The sequence below is a fragment of the Diadema antillarum genome, unplaced genomic scaffold, assembly GCF_040938485.1.
Source record: "Diadema antillarum isolate AM-2024a unplaced genomic scaffold, OU_Dant_1.0 scf00000177, whole genome shotgun sequence".
NCBI classification, from domain to species: domain Eukaryota; kingdom Metazoa; phylum Echinodermata; class Echinoidea; order Diadematoida; family Diadematidae; genus Diadema; species Diadema antillarum.
In genome coordinates this window covers 1,204,974-1,224,680 of record NW_027271066.1, presented here as the reverse complement: position 1 = coordinate 1,224,680, position 19,707 = coordinate 1,204,974, and positions in this window count along the sequence as shown.

The following is a 19,707-nucleotide window of genomic DNA, read 5'->3' as shown; positions in this document are numbered from 1 at the left end:
TAAACTAAGTTTTACGAGAGAAACTGTTTATCAAGCGATAAACTAAGTTTATCGATAAACTTTGTTTATCAAGCGAAAAACTGAGTTTATCGGAATTATTTGGCAAATAGCGCGCCATTTGCGTGTGTTTGGGTTCTTGATGGGGAAGGGTTTCCAACGGCGGGATCTTTCTATTATAAAGCTTAATTTGTTGGTACAGTTCTCTCTTTTTTTTTCTTTTTTCTTTTTTTTTTTTTTGGTTGTTCCCAAAACCGCTTCAACAGCGGCTAGTTCAACGATGATAATGATCTGGCTTTTCAAGGCAAAATTTCAATTTTGAACATTCTTCGATTTCAACTAAAATACAGCAAAAGATGTGTGGAAAATCAGTTTGTTATTTCCGATGTGCGAACATTGCTAATCTTGCCCTGTTCAAACATTTCGTCTCACTTGTTTTAAAGGTTGATATTCAAAAAGGTTGAGAATCGGCAACTCTTCGATGTTTGAATTGAATTGATGTTAGATAATGCATTTCCTCGTGAAAACGTTTGGCGTGAAATCAGTCATTTCTACTGCACAGTCAAGCTTTGTCAATTTCTTACAGATCATTATTTTGTTTATATAGCTTGTCTTTACGAGGCGATTAAGGGCAAAGTAGCCTGCTGCCATCCAAAGGATGTCCGTAGAGGTATAGGGTTATTTTTAGAACTTCAAATTAAACCGTTCGCATTTTTAATTCCTCCTTGCGTCTGTATCGACTACTGTACTATTTGTGACCGTGCACCTCAAAACAAACATAAAGTCGCACACACTGATTTTGCGTGAGGACTGAAAATAAATGAAATGGGTCAACCTAGCCGAACTTGACTTTATCATATTTTCTGAAAGAGCGGGTCTTCTTGTACATTATGCTAACATTTGGTATCATAAAACGGGCAGGAAAGTGTGTTTTTTAGCAGTTTATCTCGAACATTTTTTTTTTAGAATAGTGTGATTAGGTGTGTCTTTAGAATCCCTTTTTCATTTCTGAAAAACCTTGTCCACACTCTTCACTTTCAACTCTAATAACTTTTGAAAGGACAGTGCTACTGCTTTGAAAGTTGGCATTAATTATGGACAGAATGTGTTAATGAGGCATACTTAATTTCAGTTTAATTTGATAATCCCTTCATTGTTGTTACTCTGGTGGTTTACTTCCTGTTTTTTGTCCCATTCATCGCACAGCCAGCACTGTTTGGTAAAGATTAAGCGCTTGAAGAGACACTGTACTTCAGAGCCTCTTTTCTCAGTTCACACTTTTCCTGAGTTTGTGCTTTCTTTCCAATATTTAGATAGGTTAGGAGAGTCCATTTGATTTGAATTATACATCATTTTAAAGCTTAAAGTCTGCTCTTTCAGAATATGGTCATAACTAAAAATTCATGTCTGGCGACTTTTTGTTTGTTTTGAGGTGCAGGGTCACATTTACATTTATACCCGCAGCATGTTATTTCTATTCCATTAAAGCTTTCAATAGTTTTACACTAAGCTTACCGTCACACACTTTATCAGATTTCTTTTCTGATTGATTGCTGACATAGAATATTTCATAGCTCGCAAGAAGGAACTAAATAATTTCTTGGTGTGACTAAAGTTGATGCAAGCTCAACTTTTATTCAATTTCATAAATCATTGTAGATAAGTTTTGAAGAAACGCAAGGTTGCTATTAGGCCGTATAGTTAGGGATTTGCAATTGGATTCATTAAGAGAATACTTGAACTTCTCGGGAGTACTTAACAGCAAAAAACAAAACAAAAACAAAAACAAAAACAAAACAAAAGAAAAAATATTCGAAAATGAATGAAGGACACATGAACGGAGGAAATATGAAATGTTTGCTCTCATTCTTTGTACTGAGCCAGGTGAGCAATCTATAGGGCTCCAATTTAAAGTCGACGTAAAAATGATTAAAAAAAAGTCAGTGAAATTCATCTCGGATTCAATGACTGTATTTGATATTCTTAATTCTTTTTTTCATACAAAATCAGAAACTACGAAATGAAATGAAACATAGCACTACTAATGTGAAATATTATGAATTCATGCAATAACACAATATCACTTATTAGAATGCGTTTCAATCTTTAGTTGACATTGATCGGTAAGTTGAAAAAAAAAGAAAAAGAAGAAGAAAGGGCAATCCTCTCATGCTAAATTTTTCTTGAGCCATTCGAACCTCTATAGTAAACACTGAAATTTTGCGAGATGTACATAGGTACATTTACCTCGTTGGCAGATTCCCTGGGAAATGGAAATGTCATCAAAGGCGATATCACCTGTGTAGCTATTCCCACTCACACCTTCCATGGTGATGTAAAATGACGTGTTGTAGCCGTAGAAATTGATCTGGAATATTGAAAATTTGGCAAGGATTTTAAAAACTTTTGGCTTACAAGGTAGTCGATACATTCAATGACAAATCAAAAATTGTCGAACTGATTTATTTCATCTCCAACAAAATAATGAGGAATACAATGAAATGTTCGCGTATACCAATAACGTCACAAAATCAGTACAACCATGTGGTTAATAGCATAATAACATGTAATGAAGACACAGGTAAATTATCAATAGAAATGGTAAACTCAGAAACAAACTTGTTGGAAATTGAAAGGACTGCTAAAAAGCATAGCTTGTAGTATGCAAACCCCTCAAAAAGGGGGGGGGGTCAAATTACACACACAAAGGAAACGACAATTTGCCTAAGAGATAGAAAAAAAGACAGAGTAGTACACTCATACATGCAGACACAAGGACCCACATTGACAATTACGTTGAAGTTCTCCTGTAAGGAAGGTGTCGATGTATAGACCTTCAACTTTTCCAATGGCTCAAGAGTTAGTGTTGTTTCCCTACTTTCACGACGGAGTAAATTGGAATGGACATACGGTTTAAGTGATGGAGGCTGTGTACAACTCACAGTTGATCACGAGGAAATTTAAATTTTTCCTTAGATGTCGAGAAGTGAAAGAAGTAATGTCTGTACTTAAATGCAGTTTAGATATGTAGTTTAAACATGCCTTCTGTTTTAATCTCTCCCTGTCTCTCCCTCTCTTTTTATCTCTCTCTATCTATCAGTCAATCAGTCTATCTATCTATCTATCTATCTATCTATCTATTTCGGTACAAGTGCTCTTGAGGGTCTCTGTGAAGAAACAGCGTGCACTCTATACCTTAATTAAGAATGGCTGTTCGTTACAGTAGGTCTTGTCTGATATTGTACCTTTTTTGTCTTACACAATTTTAATGGATGTTTGTTTGAGGAAATTGCAATAATTGATATCAATTTAGCAATCACATATGCCTACTATTCATTACTACACTGTAAAAACATCGGTGTGAGATTTAAAACCATGGGTGTTAAATTCAACACCGAGTAAGTGTTAATAGAGGACCACACCCACAGGTGTAGAAAATGTATTGTGATGGTGTTGAAAAGTGTTCGCCTGGCACTTCGTGGTGTACCACCCCTAACGCATGTGATCAATTTGTCTTTGAAAAACGGCATTGTTCCGACTGAATGGAAGACTGCTAAAGTCATTCCTTTGCCTAAGTGCTTTTGAAATGTCCAACTATCGTCCTATTTCTGTACTGCCGGTATTGTCAAAAGTTTTAGAGAGAGTGGTCCAGCGACAAGTAACTAAATACTTGAACGAGAATTTAATTCTCTCTTGCAAACAATCGGGTTTTCGTGCAAACCACTCAACCAATACTGCTCTGTTAAATGTTGTTGAATATTTACAGGATAGTATGGACAAAGGTCTTATCACTTGCCTTATTACTTTAGATCTTAAGAAGGCATTCGACATGGTGGATCATGCTATTCTAGTAGAGAAGCTGAAGCATTATGGTTTTGATGAGGGAAGTGTGTCCTGGTTCCAAAGCTACTTAACTGGTAGGCTTCAGGCCACTGTGGTGAATGGATATACTAGGTGTTTCAAAAAACATTTTCCACTTTTGATTATTAATAGCTCAAAAACTATTCATCCGATAAAACTGTCATTGATATAAATGTAAAGGCCCCAAGAAAATGGACCCCCTAAATTTTTTGGAAGTTTCTAGATACATGCATTTGTATAAATAGGGAAAGTTTATTTCACCTACCCCTGAAGTCAGAGTGGAGTTTACCCAGTCTCTTCAAATTCTGAGAAAAATGCCTTCATCACGATGGATGTGGTTTTGAGCTCCACACTGTCATCCCTGCATCCATTGTGACTAGACGTGACATTTTTCCCTTCCTTCAGGTAAGAAATCTTACTTCTACTCCCGTTCAATAATCCTAAATCATTCTTTCTGATTGTGAATTCTATGATGTTTAGTTTTTTTGTAGTTGAACTACATAGTTCCTCCCTCAGTAAAAGAGGAATTAAGAGCAAAGATGATGTTCTCAGTGAAGTTATTGCATAATTACTTATAATTGTTTAATGCCAGATATGAGTGTTTGTTGCTTGTTTATGATGTGCTAGTGACCATATGAGTATTAGTGCTTGTGTCATGAATAGATTTATGTAGTGATTGAACAGTATTCATTATGAAAGATGTAAAATTGCTACTTAAGCTGATTTAGTTTCGGATTAAGTTTCGCTAGTGCGAGCGTGAACAAGCCATAGGCTGTGCCATCCCGTGTAGAGAGCGGAGTAGAATGGTGAGTGTAAATACTCTCCTAGGCGGTGCGTCGCACCAGAGTCCACTGACCTTATTATTGATACGGCCCTCTTGGGATTGAGCGTAAAGTGACTGATATATGTTATTCTGATTGAAAGCCTGAATGCCTTAACAAGTGTACTAATTGTAATTACGTGGATACTTGGTATGATGCTTATGGAATAGTAGTGTAGCATTGTGTAGAGGGGAAACAGTGACGGATAATAATACACAGTGTTCAATTGCAGATACAAGTAGAAAAGAGATAGAGACGGAGGGTCGGTGTGAACACAGTTGGGATGACTCACAGCGACCTCCACACCTTATCGGCCAGAGCGCTGACCACTAGCTCTCTGGTTGGTGTGTTTATAGTTGTGGTCAGTGTCTCTCTCACTTTCCCAGCTTCTCAGTTCCTCACTTGGTATAAAGAAATTAAAAAGGAATTATTCAGGGATCGTCCCCAAAGTTTGGTCTTCAGAGCGACGGTAGTAAAATTCCCGAAATACTTTCGCTTTTGCCTGACGGCAGGGATCATCTCATATGTCGTTAAATTTTATGTTGTAAAAGATTTTACAGAGGCGTTTTGTTTTATATGAGAGGAATAAAATACAGAAACGAGCAGGAAAGAGAGAGAAAACCTGGCTTTTAGAGAAATAAAGGAAAACTAAAGAAGTTAGATTTGTTTGGCAGTGTACAGTACTAAAACGACTAGTTTTCCCCGCTTGCTTTTAAAACAATTTTTTTTTGCCAAAGAAGTGAATGCATTCCAGGTTTAGGTTTATTTAATCATTCGCGTTTTGATTTACGGATACAAGAGATTAAACAAATGATATTTAGTTGTGTTTATTTGATTAAATCATTAATATTTTAAAGGACTGGTTAAGGTAAAGCTAGATTGCTTTATCAAAGGAGAATTTTACAGTTAATTGTGCTTCATATAAAGGAATATTAAAATTGATAGTTATGAGTAAGTGCTATAATTAACATTTGATGTTAGAGACTTTTTCAGGTATAAATCAAGCATCATATTGAGCATGGTAAATTATCGATTACACTAATGAAGAATTACGTATTCATATCAGCAAACTGGCATGTGTCATTCACATTGTATTGATAAGAAGAAGTGTTTGATAATTATTTTGATTGAGATTAATATGATCATTGAAACTCGGTATGATTTCATTGCAACTGATTAACAAATTGCCCTACATCGACGTAAATAAGCACTGAATTGATCAGTGTTTTAGTAGTAGCCATGATAAAAAATCATGGGCGTACATACTCGAGCAGGATTCGAACCCACGACCTCCTGATCACCGAACAGGCGTCATCTCCACTAGACCACCGAGCTTTCGCCCGACAGCAAGTGTTGGTTCTAATCCTTATAGCATGCAGCGGGTACTGTTTTGTTATTCAAATTTATGAAGTTTTTCCGTCGAGATGTTTTCATTGCAACTGATTGACAAATTGCCCTACATCGACGTAAATAAGCACTGAATTGATCAGTGTTTTAGTAGTAGCCATGATAAAAAATCATGGGCGTACATACTCGAGCAGGATTCGAACCTACGACCTCCTGATCACCGGTATGATTTATACCGGAATAAAGATACACACTTTCATCCCTGCATCCATTGTGACTAGACGTGGCATTTTCCCTTCCTTCATTACACAGTTTTTAAACACCCCTTACCACATCGGGACGGGTGTAACATAGCTGAATAGTTTACAATTTGGTTGAAGGTAATGTGAATGTGAAAGCATAAATCAGTTTTATTAAATCTAAGATTGATTTTGAAGTTAGGTTTCAGATTTTGGTCAATTTTTAACCCTCTGTACAAAAATTGAACCTTGCACAGGAACCAATGATTTGTATGTGAGTGTGTGCTGACAATGGCCCGTAACAATGGACATGCCTGAACCACCTGTTGACTAGGCGTCAGTCTCGTGCTCCCAGGCACATGAATGCTTAATCAATAATTCATGTGGATTGCCCTGGGCACTGCTAGTCTGAATTCATGCACGGTAAAGGGTAAACTGCATGCACATGGAAAGAGGAAGCACACGTTTCCATGTGCTTGCAAACACCACATTCCATTCCAGCTGGCAATCATTTCCAATTTTTGTTTCACATATCACTAAATTTGGGATATTAATAAGCATAAATGATCTAAAGTCCCTCATTTTAATACAGCTGTCTTTATACTTATTAAACAGTCTGACACATTTTTCGCTTTTTGATAAAAAGAAATCATTTTTAGTGAAGAGTTCAGCAGCATTTATCATTGGGGCGATATGTTTCACAGTAGATTTATTTAAGGCTCCATTTACACAAGTGTATACTCTCATTGATTTTCTTTACTTCCTGTCACCATGTTTACGATAGAACAGAAGGTATTCATTGTAATATCGTTTTTCAGAAGTAGGGAGAGCATTGTCGAGACCCAACGACAGTATCGGCAGGCGTTTGACTTTACACGGATACTGCCAGAGGCTGAATAAAGACTAATTGCGATAGTGGAATTTCTCATGAATAAATAATGGAGCATTCAAACCTTAAAGGGATAGTACAGTTTTGGTGGAGATGAGAATTGGGTTTTTAACTTTTTGAGAGATACAAAGAAAACGCTTATGATATAGTACAGGACATACCATTTTAAGAGGAATTCAAAGTTTATTTGACGAAAATCGGGTTTGGAATGATTGAAACATCAAAAAACAAAGTGAAACAAAGCGATCGTAATAAAGTGTGGGTCCCACACTTTATTAGAATCGCTCTTTTTTGATATCTCAGCCATTTCAAAACCAATTTTCATCAAATAAACGTTGAATTCCTCATAGAATTACATGCTCTTTCACATTTTATAATAGGTTTCTCATTATTTCACCAAAAAAATGTTAGAAACCTGAAATTAGGTCTCAACCATAACTGTACAATCCCTTTAACCATTGTCTAGGACCATTGTCTAGGTGTTAAACACACACTCCCATACACACCCATTGACCCCTGTGCAAAGTGAAATTTTGTACAGAGGGTTGAAAATAGAGCAAAATCTGGAACCTAACTGTGAAATTAATCATGGATTTCATGAAACTGATTTATGTTTTCATATTCAAACCACCTTCATCCAAATTGTACACTATTCAGCTATTACTCATATCAATGACAGTGTGATCTGATATATAGTTTATGAATTATTAAGAATCAAAAGTGGGAAATGTTTTTTTTTAAACACCTAGTACTTCATCGCACAGGAGAGTCGAGTTCGGTGTACCTCAAGGATCGATACTCGGCCCACTGCTGTTTTTGTTGTTTATTAATGATATTCCAGATGTAATTCAACACTGCCAACTATCACTTTATGCTGATGACACTTGTCTCTATTTTTCATCTAGCGATCCTCATGTTATGTTTGTATCAATTAATGAAGATTTACAAAGTATTTCGTCATGGCTCACGCATAACAAATTGATTATGAATGCGGCAAAGTCTGAATATATGCTTATTGGTTCCCAAAGGCGATTGACTATGATGATTTGATTAAACTCACTATAGGTGGGGAAATTTTGCACCGTGTTTCAAAATGTAAATATCTGGGAGTGATTTTTTATTCTACTTTAAATTGGAAATATCATATTGATTATATTAGTAGCAAGGTTGTTAAGAGTTTATTTCTTCTTACTCATGTTATAAAAATGTTGTATCACACAAGTATTCAATCTCATTTTGATTATTGTTCTTTACTGTATGGACCAGTGCTAATAAGTCACATCCGAATATACTTTTTATTTTACAGAAAAGAGCTTTGAGAATTATTCTAAATGCTGATATGTTTGCACGAAGTGATGAATTATACAATCAGTAAGGAATTGAACCTCTTCAAAGGAGATGGAAAAAATGAATCTTATCCTCCTGTTTAAATGTATCCACTATACTGCTCCTGAATACCTTGCCAATCGAATATGCATGCAAACTTCGCAATATTCTCTCCGTAATACTTTATGTAAAATATTTTTGCCAAAACCAAATACGAATTTTAAACGGAACAGTTTTTTATATTCTAGTGCAATATTGTTTAATAGTCTACCGTATGATATTCGTTCGAGTGGTACAATCTGTATTTTTAAACGGAATATAAGAAGATAGATATGTTTTGAGGCTGCGTTTTATATATACATATTTTTTTTTGTTATTATACATACATTGATTGATATTCATATCACGAATTATTGTTTGCATACTCTGGCAGAAAATTCAATTCATCTAGGCACATTTTCCATGCTTTTGAAGTGAATAGGAATACTTGTACTTTTTATGTTGAGTATTTTTATTTTTATTCTTGTTTGTTTGTTGTATACAGTTATTTATGTAATCTGTATTTATTGTTTTACCCTGTAAATCATTGTATTTTTACGTGGACCCCTTTGAAAATCAGTCCTGTGCTGAAAGGGCTATCCACCCTGTGAATGGAAATAAATAAATAAATAAATAAAAAAATTGACACTGTATCTGGTGATATTCTTGACACTGTGTTGGTGTTAATTCAATAATGACACCGCATGGTGTTGATTTGGTATTGATAGTGTTGATGTCAATAATATAACACCCGTCCAGCTTCAATAGGAGACCAGACCAACTGGTGTTACTATGGTGTAAATGTGTTCACACATATTTTTCAAAAATCAAGTACTTTATCGGAAAATTCTTGATCGTCTTGTTGAAGTTCAAAATCAACAGGAAGTGCAGTTAAAAAGAAACTCTTCAAAAAACAATTTCATATTTTGAAATGACACCCGGAGGTGTTAATCTAACACCATAAACGAGCACCGAAAATTCGACACCAGCTCTGTGTTTCATATTTAACACTGGACTTTTTGCAGTGTACAGTGATTAAAAGAAGTGACTCGGACCATAAATTCCATGTAAGACATGCACCCCTTCATTTCATTCTTAATATATTTTAAGTTCAGACGCCGTTTGGGTAGACGAAAAAAAAAAAGACAGATGAGGTCACAACCAGAATCTTGGTTTTGAAGGGATTTTTTTTTTTGGGAGGGGGCATATCCAAGTATTCTGAAGTAAAATAGAAGAAAAATCACTTGAACAAATATATGGATTGTTTCTAGATATTCGTTTAAAGGGATAGTACAGTATTGGTGGAGATGAGAATTGGACTTTTAACTTTTTGCAAGATACCGAGAAAACACTTATGAAATAGTACAGAGCATACCATTTTAAGAGGAATTCAAAGTTTGTTTGATGAAAATCGGGTTTGGAATGACTGAAACATCCAAAAACAAAGTAAAACAAAGCGATCGTAAAAAAGTGTGGGTCCCACACTTATCAAAATCGCTCTGTTTTGGATATCTCAGCCATTTCAAAACCAATTTTCACCAAATAAACGTTGAATTCCTCAAGGAATTACATGTTCTTTCATATTTCATAAGAGGTTTCTCATTATCTCACCAAAAAATGGTAGAAACCTGAAATTAGGTCTCAACCAAAACTATACGATCCCTTGAACCGTAAAAGAAAGGTGATGCTGAGGGTAATCATGAATGAACACAAATCAACCTGCATTTGAATGTCATGAAACCTTCAAACATCTGAAGCACTAAAATATATCAACAAATTGTCGCTGGTTACTTTAAATCAACAGTCAGTTTATTGTTTCTCTTTCTGTGGATTGCAGTGCTTCACTAAGAACAATTTTCTTCAATGACAAATTGAATACATCAAAGCCTTTTATAAATGTATTTAGGACATTGGCCTATACCCATATCTTGTACAATACATCAAAGTATTCAATCCGAGTTGGTGCTCATTGCTTTCACATGTTCGGATAGTACCAGATCGAAGTTTTGTCTTCGAGTTATTTGAAAACGTAATATTTCTCATGAAATTTTATTTTCATGTCAAGTAAAGCAGAACAAAAATAAGAATGTTTAACAACAAAACCTTGCCTGTTCTACCCTCCAGTGGTTTCTCCTGTCCCCACTGAGTGACAATAAGATGTCATTCGCATTTGGCCATTTTGTCTCTGACTTGTAGACATTCAGGGAGTTGATAGTGATGCCGTACATATGATACCAAAATGTCAGGCACAAGGGCCCGTCACCCTGGTACTCGGGGCTCCATAGGCGAGCGAAATCCCCATAGCTACGAGAATCTGTCTCTATATACACGTAATATCCGACTGCAAGAGGTGAAAAATATACAAACGATGTAAATAATATAAGGCTTTAGAGCAAGATCAACAATTAAAGGTACAACAACTGAGCGTAGAAACATGTATTCTGTTCATTTACAGAGAAGACTTTAACAGCGAGTAAACGGTCTCTTTTTCTTGGATTTATAACTGGTATAAGCGAGGACGTGGTTGCGTGATAATCCACTTCCTTCCGCACAGCTAAAAGCTGACAATCACTCAATGAATGCAAAATGTGGCAATTTGGAAATACGGCAGTAAAATTCGTCATTACTGCAACGAAAGTGTCATCAACGAAAGAGGTATTGACTATAGGCGGAAAAGTCATGCAGCAGTTACTCAATCATTCAATTTTATGGAAATCTGGAGTGGAGTTAGGGTTAGGGTTAGCCATTTCAACAGTCATTGATGGGTAAAGTGTGTGACCCATTTTTTAAAATGTTTTTGTGTGTGAGGATGAAGTTGGACTCTTAGACTCAGTAGGATAATGAGGGAGGCATGACTGCTTGTCTCTGGAGTCAAAACGCAAGTGTGCTTTATTCATTGTTCTCCAGTATATCGATCCACTCTAATTTACATTAATTTTGACACATCAATGTTCATCATATATATGTAAAACATGTCCCGGTGACTTTCCGGTATTGTTTACATCTACATCGCTGATATGGTGTGATGAGGTGATAAATGACAGGGGCAGCGGAAAGGAAGTGGGAACAGAAAGTGGCTGTCAGCGTATCAGAAGATCATGATGAGAGAAGGACACCAGAGAACGATAAGAATTTGACAGTGGAAGGGTGGCGGTGAGATGATTGACTATGAAATGAACGAAACATGCTGTTCACTGCTACAGCATAGATAGACACAATATGTCTTGTGCAGACACAATATCCATATCATGGTGAAAGAAAATAAACTCAAGCTTAAACTCCTTCCTTTAAATATGATTGATGCTATTCCTACATTTTATGTTGGGAGCAATTCCTAATAATTGATATCCTTTCACTTCATTCGCGCATCAATTTTCCCATAATGGCAAAGGGGGGGGGGGGGGGTACCAGTCTTTGATTTCTTCTAAACAGGTGATGACCCTGCTTTATATAAAGCTAAAAAGTTAGTGTTCGATTTTTATAGGATAGCAGTAAAATTAATGTTCTTTGTAGAAGTATGGCAGAATGGTGACAACTTAAGGTCTTCTAAATTGAACTAGCGGCAGTAGGAACTTATGAAAATGATTATCCTCACTACAAGGAGATCGTATCCTTCATGACATCTCCCTACCTTTTGTGACAGACATTATTGAAACAAAATAAGAGTTACAAATGTATTGGTCTAACTTTGATATAGACTTTTGGCTGGTGATTGGACGAAAAGGCAATCAAGCACGGTCAAGTGACAAATGCAGCGAGGATCGAATTCGCTAGTTTTGCCAGCGTTGACGTCTAGTCGACAAAATAGTTCCAGAATTTGACTTGCTGCCGACAAGACTGAATGAGTTAAAAGACATTTATGTAGACAGTAAAGTATAACAAATATTGAATCGTCTAAAGTTGCGTATAACACCTGATAGTCCCTCCAAGGAGATACTTTCCTTTTGAGATGTCATTAAATTTCCTCTCGGCCCTGTGCACTTCGGAGAAAAAAAAAAACTCTCGAGGAAAATTTAAGCTTCACGAAAATGTTAAGCTCACATTAGACCTGTAAAAGGCAATATCTCTATCAAGTTATCAATCCCTTAATGCGGATGTCTAATATTACTCCATGTTTACACAAGGGAAATACCTTCCGGCTGCATAATGAATCATTTAGTTTGCAATTTGTTCGGTATTTTCTAGCACTGATTTGATTGTTCTTAACCCCTTTCCACTGTTCAAAACCGCAACATTATTATTTCTTTCAATTATCTTTTATATACAAGAAAATAAAAGTCACTCCTTTACATCAGTATTCAGATAGAAGGTAGAAAAGAAGTCTGGACTATAAGAATGCGTATTTAGATACTGTAATAGTAGTAATGATAGTGCTAACAGTCATAGAAGTACAAACACAACTAGAAATTGCAACAGGGAAGTTCAAAATACAGTAGTAAGTCTTCTTCTCACACAAACAAGTATCAATGATGATGAAATTTAAGGGAAAGGCAAAACCAAGGTGCTTACAGCCGGTTGTGTGGTCCCCATCTGGTCCGGTGGAATACGAGCCGGTACTTCCTCTGTTACGGGTCCAGTCAAAGTCATCGCCGTATGCCTGCTCCCATTCACACAGACCGGATTCAAAGTCACAATCAATGTCTTCGGCCACTGGTGTAACTTAAGTTAAAATGATATAGAAAGATGCATAGAGTGAGGATAATGTGTCGGTGAAGCTCAAAATGAAATGTTGAAAAAAAAAATGTTGATGTTCGATGTGCTATAACGTAATGCGAGCTCTGTCGGGTTCAAATGAGAACGACCTTTCCGTTTTATGTACTGGTAATGTCTGCACGTGTGTGTATCTTAAAGCTCAATTTGTTGTTACGGTGGGTTTTTTTTTTTTGTTCCCGAAACAGCTTCAACAGCAGCTAGTTCATCGGTGATAATGATCTGGCTATTCAAGGCAAAATGTCAATTTTGAACATTTTTCGATTTCAACTAAAATACAGCAAAAAAAAAAAAAAAATGTATGGAAAATCAATTTGTTAGTCCTAATGTGAAAACATTGCCAATCTTGCCCTGTTCCAACATTTCGTCTCACTTGCTTGAAAGGTTGACATTCAAAGATGTTGAGAATCGGCATCTTTTTGATGTGACAAGATGTATTTCGTCATGAAAACGTTTGGCGTGAAATCAGTCGTTTCTACTGCACAGTCAATCTTCGTCAATTTCACAAATTCACAAAGGGAATACTTGAACTTCTCGGGAGTACTTAACAGCAAAAAAAAAATTCTTCGAAAATGAACGAAGGAAATATGAAATTTATGCCCTAATTCTTTGTACTGAGTCAGGTGAGCAATCTATAGGGTTCCAATTTAAAGTCGATGGAAAAAAAATAAACTCGATGAAATTCATCTATAGGATTCAATGACTGTATTTGATATTCTGAATTCTTTTGTTTTTTCATATGAAATCAGAAACTACGAAATGAAATGAAACAGAGCACTCCCGATGTGAAATATTATGAGCACATACGTTAACAAAATATCACTTATTAGAATGCGTTTCAATCTTTAATTGACATTGATTGGTAAGTTGAAAAAAAAATTCTTCTGTATAAGCTATTCGAACCTCTACAATAAACACTGAAATTTTGCGATATGTAGATGGGTCCATTTACCTCGTTGGCAGATTCCCTGGGAAATGGAAATGTCATCAAAGGCGATATCACCTGTGTAGCTATTCCCACTCACACCTTCCATGGTAATGTAAAATGACGTGTTGTAGCCGTAGAAATTGATCTGGAATATTGAAAATTTGGCAAGGAGATTAGAAAATACCGGCTTGCAAGGTAGTCGAATGCATTTACTGACGAATCAAAAATTGTCGAATTGATTTATTTCATCTCCAACAAAATAATGAGGAATACGATGAAATGTTCGCGTATACCAGTAACGTAACAAAATCAGTACATCCAGGTGGTGAACATAATAACATGTAATGAAGACACAGTTAGGCCTAAATTATCAAGAGATGGTAAACTCAGAAACAAACTTGTTGGAAATTGAAAGGACTGCTAAAAAGCAGAGCTTGTAGTATGCAAACCCCTCAAAAGGGGGGGGGGGGAGTCAAATAACACGCACAAAGGAAAGGACAATATTTGCCTAAGAGATAGAAAAAAAGACAGAGCAGTACACTCATACATGCACACACAAGGACCCACATTGACAATTACGGGGAAGTTCTCTTGTAAGGAAGGTGTCGATGTATAGACGTTCAACTTTTCCGATGGCTCAAGAGTTAGTGATGTTTCTCTGCCTTCACGACGCAGTAAATTGGAATGAACATAAGGTTTCAAAGTGATGGAGGCCGTGTACAACTCACAGTTGATCACGAGGAAATTAAAAATTTTCCCTAGATGTCGAGAAGTGAAAGAGGTAATGTCTGTACTTCAATGCAGTTAAGATATGTAGTGGAAGCATGTCTTCCGTTTTAATATGGCCCTCTCTCTCTCTCTCTCTCTCTCTCTCCCTCTCTCTCCCCTATCTCTCTCCCTCTCTCTCTCTCTTTCAATCTCTCCCACTCTATCTCCCTCTCTCTCTCCCTCTATCTATCTATCTCGGTACAAGTGCTCTGGAGGGTCTATGTGAAGAAACAGCATGCAATCTATACCTTAATTAAGATTGGCTGCTCGTTAGGACTTGTCTGATTTGTTATACACAAAGTGATTACAAATTACACTGCTCTGTATGTACCTTTTTTTGTCTTACACAATTTTAGTGGATGTTTGTTTGAGAAAATTGCAATAATTGATATCAAATTTAGCAAGCACACATGCCTACTATTCATTACTACAGTGATTAAAAGGAATGATTCGGACCATCACTCCATGTAAGACATACGCCCCTTCATTTCATTCTTAAATATTTTAAGTTCAGGCGCGGTTTGGGTTGGACGAAAAGAAATTGGCTATATTGCAGTTTGGAAAAGATGAACTGAAGACTGCTCTGTCTATTTCTCTTTCCAACACATGTCATGGAATAATAGGTTTTATGCCATACATACGCATAGTGATTTGTGTGGATTCATGATATGCTCAAAATCACTTTTGAGAGAAAACGAATGGGCCTATCTATAAACATTGTTGCGACACGGATTGTCGCCCCTACACGGATTGTCGCCTCCTGCTCGGGGCGACAATCCGTGACGTGCGTTGGCGGCACGGATTGTCGCCCCCTACACGGATTGTCGCCCGCCCTCGAAGCACATTTTGCTGGGTAATATCGTTCTGGACATAATCATTGAACTACTAACACATAACTTACATGGCTACATCCATGCAAACATGCCATGTAAAAAGTCATGGTGAGGTTTCAGGAAGTGTGTATGTGCGCGTGCACATGATAATTTAGTGTCCGTTTGTGCGTGTGCGTGTGTGTGTGTGTGTGTGTGTGTGTGTGATGGAAGAATGTGTTTATTATGTCAGTTTTTTGCGTATGTGTTTTTTAGCTGCGCTTGGGGAGGGATACCTTATAGTAAGCTGTTGCTGGCATAAACATTGATATTGATTTTATCAGCAGCTTTGAATTTGATGAGTTTGTTTGACAGATTTGTATATGAATTCGGAGTGGAGCTTGCGTGCGGGCGGATGCTGCTTTTCTGCATACGGTCCATTATGTCTTATTTATCAACGTTGGGAAATCTTTTCATCAGGAAGGATGTGGTATCGGTTCGGGTGTGCGTCGGTATGCGGGAAGGGGGTTACATTTCGTTATTGCAAAAGTTTGTTATTCTGAAGGCTCGTTCGTCCGAAGGCTCATTTTTCCGAAGGGTCATTATTCCGAAGGTTCGTTATTCCGAATTTCGGTTTTGGATCAACGAACCACTAGGTATAGGGAATTGTGTGTTTCGGATAAATGAAGCCTCGGAAAAAACGAAACTTCGGAATAACGAACCTTCGTGTGTGTGTGTGTGTGTGTGTGTATGTATTTGGGTCGGTGAATGTGGGTGTGGGATGATTTAGGTTTTGTTTAATCAGGGGTTGGTGGGATGGGGATTGGATTTGAAGAAGGATAGTATAAATGGTATGACGGATGTTGGTAGGATTCAATATTTAGGATAGATGTAGGCCCTAGATTTGTTTCGGTTTGGGAGGGGAGGGGGTGGTGGGGTTTTTATGACTGATTTCATTCTAGATTTGTGTAATATATTTGTGTGTGTTTTTTATGTATATGCCCTTGTAAGTAAGAATGTGTTACATGATCCAAACCAATATATTCAAGGAATATAGGTTTGGTAGGGCCCTATACATGTCAAAACTTTCTCGTGAAGAAATTATTAGCAGGGTTGGTCTATAGTCGAGTTATCTATGTTGAAGTGAGATTATTTGTGGTATAAATTGACAAATGGATTTGCTTTTGTTTCGAATTGCAATTTGTAACTTTTTTTGTTCATGTTGCACCCAGAATGGGTCGATTTATGAATGATTTGAATGAAATCAATAAATATCAAGGAAAAAAGTGTTGAGTTGGTTTGTTTGCATTATGAGGTTTGTTTGAGTGTTTGTTGGTGTTTGTTTGTATTACGTATGTATAGCGGTGTGCAATGGCAGTTCGTTTGTGGTAAAATCAAGTAACGATTGACAAATTTTTTACAGCGTGTGGAAATTATTCGCTCATGTATAAAGCATGCCAAACCTATTCTGGGACAAAGAATAGTGGTATGGACGTTCTAGTTTATAAGACTGATGGAAGAAAATGGCTGCAGGGAAAAATGAACAAAGACAAATAACATTTAGGGAGGGTACCTCCCTCGTATGTATTTTCTCTCGGTCTCTCTCTCGCCTAGCCCGCCTCACCGCTGATATTTGGTTGACACACCCATACTATTTTTAGATCAACGCTGGTGTGAATTCTTAAAACACGTGTTCATACACTCTGAAGGCGTTTGTATTGCCACAGTAGCGCCACTATATTCCACATACACACGTAAGCATACAGGCACACGTATACACACAGACAAACAAACCACTACCACTATGTAACCACCACACATGCACAATTTCTACATAATTTGTATTATTATACTCCAAACACACACACAAACACACACACACACAACAAATCATACACATCACATATCATGCAGCTCACAACACACACACACACACACACACACACACACACACACATACGCATAACTTACCAGTCATACCCATCCCACCAAAGCTTAACAGCGGAGGAACCACCCCGAGACCGGGGCGACAATCCGTGACGGGGCGACAATCCGTGTCGCAACAAATTTTTTGCCAACACGGATTGTCGCCTTCGAGGTCAAAAACTGGTAACTGCACAAGCGTCACGGATTGTCGCCAGGCGACAATCCGTGACGGGGGCGACAATCCGTGCCGCCAGCGCCCGTCACGGATTGTCGCCCCGAGCAGGAGGCGACAATCCGTGTAGGGGCGACAATCCGTGTCGCAACAAACATTCTATACATTCTTAGATTTCTACAGGTTACTTAGATATAGGCCCACATAATTTTTTAAAACCTTCCAAACCAAGATTCTGGTTGTGATCTTTATGCTAATCATTGCTGAAGTACTAATATAATCAACAAAAGATATTGGAATGCATCCTCAACGACACCGAGCATAACTCATGAGATGTGGTGAGACGTGATGAGACATTAGTGGTGAAATTTTCATCTATATCTCTCCTATTCTATAACATCTTTATCTATTCTATTATTCACTTCTCGACATCTAGGGAAAATTTTTAATTTCCTCGTGATCAACTGTGAGTTGTACACAGCCGCCATCACTTAAGGGTAGCCCAAGTCAGCACTGGCTGGTTTTCATCGGGGCCCTTTAGAAACACAACACATAAAACATTCCAGAATTACAGTTACTGATAAAAAAAGAAAAAGAAAAAATAGTATTATATACATTCAATACAATCAAAATCAAACATAAAACATAAAACACTTATAAAATAATTTTAAAAACATGTAAATATTACAACGTTTCTAAATGAACAAAAATGAATTGGGGAAAAATACAACAATAGCATTTATTGCACAAATCAAACAACCAATAAAACTGTTAAATTACCGTAGTCATTGATTAAAAAAAAATCCCGATATTAAAACACATCACAGGCTCCTTTTGAGCAATTCTAAGTTGGGGGAACATCGTGTCTCTATAGACTCACACATATCATAATCTGCTTTTGAACAAACCTAAGTTTGGGGAACATAGTGTCTCTAATGGTAAATTATTCCAGTGAGATACCGCTGTGCACACAAATGATCTCCTGTAAAATTCGGTATTACATCTCGGGATCTCACGTTTGCACTGACCCGAGTTGCGTGTAACGCGTTGGGCTACTGTGTAATGCATAACAAACTTATTTGCGAGTAAAGAGGGTGCAAGATGGTGCACACATTTAAATGTCATGCATGCCATTGCTTTTGAATATAATGTTTGTAACGTTGGCCAATTAAGTTGATTGAGCACTTGCTCGGATGGGGTTTCCCATGAACAGCCAGCTATAATGCAAGCGGCTCGCTTGTGTAACCTGTTGATGGTTTCATAATTGTGTTGTGACCTGTTGGTCCATACATTGCAACAATACAAGGCATGTGGGAGGATATAAACCCCAGTATAATAGGCTGAGATAGTGAGTGTTGGACGCTCCCTTGAGCCTTCTAAGAATACCTAATTTTTGCTTTACTTGCAGGGCGACTCTATCAATACGCTTATTGAACTGTAAATTACCGTCTATCATAATTCTAAGACATTTATACTGAGAAACACATTCGACTGGGGTTGATCTTATCTGTACATATAATCTGCTGACATTTACAGTTTGGACTTTTTGCCTAGACCCAATTACCATTACTTTAGTTTTATTTATATTCAGAAGCAGTTTGTTTTTTGGGGTCCATGATATTATGTAAACCTCCTCAAGAACATGGTTCAGTTTTGACTGAATTTCATCCATGCTTCAACCTCGCACAGATAAAATCGCGTCGTCTGCGAAAAGAAACATTTCTCCATTGTGGATACTCATGGGTAAATCATTAATGAATTTATGGAGAAAAGTAATGGCGCTAACACTGAACCCCGTGGAACTCCGTGTTGTATTGCTCTAGTGGATATTTTTTCCCTTTTACAGGTACAAATTGACTTCTACCTTTCAAATAT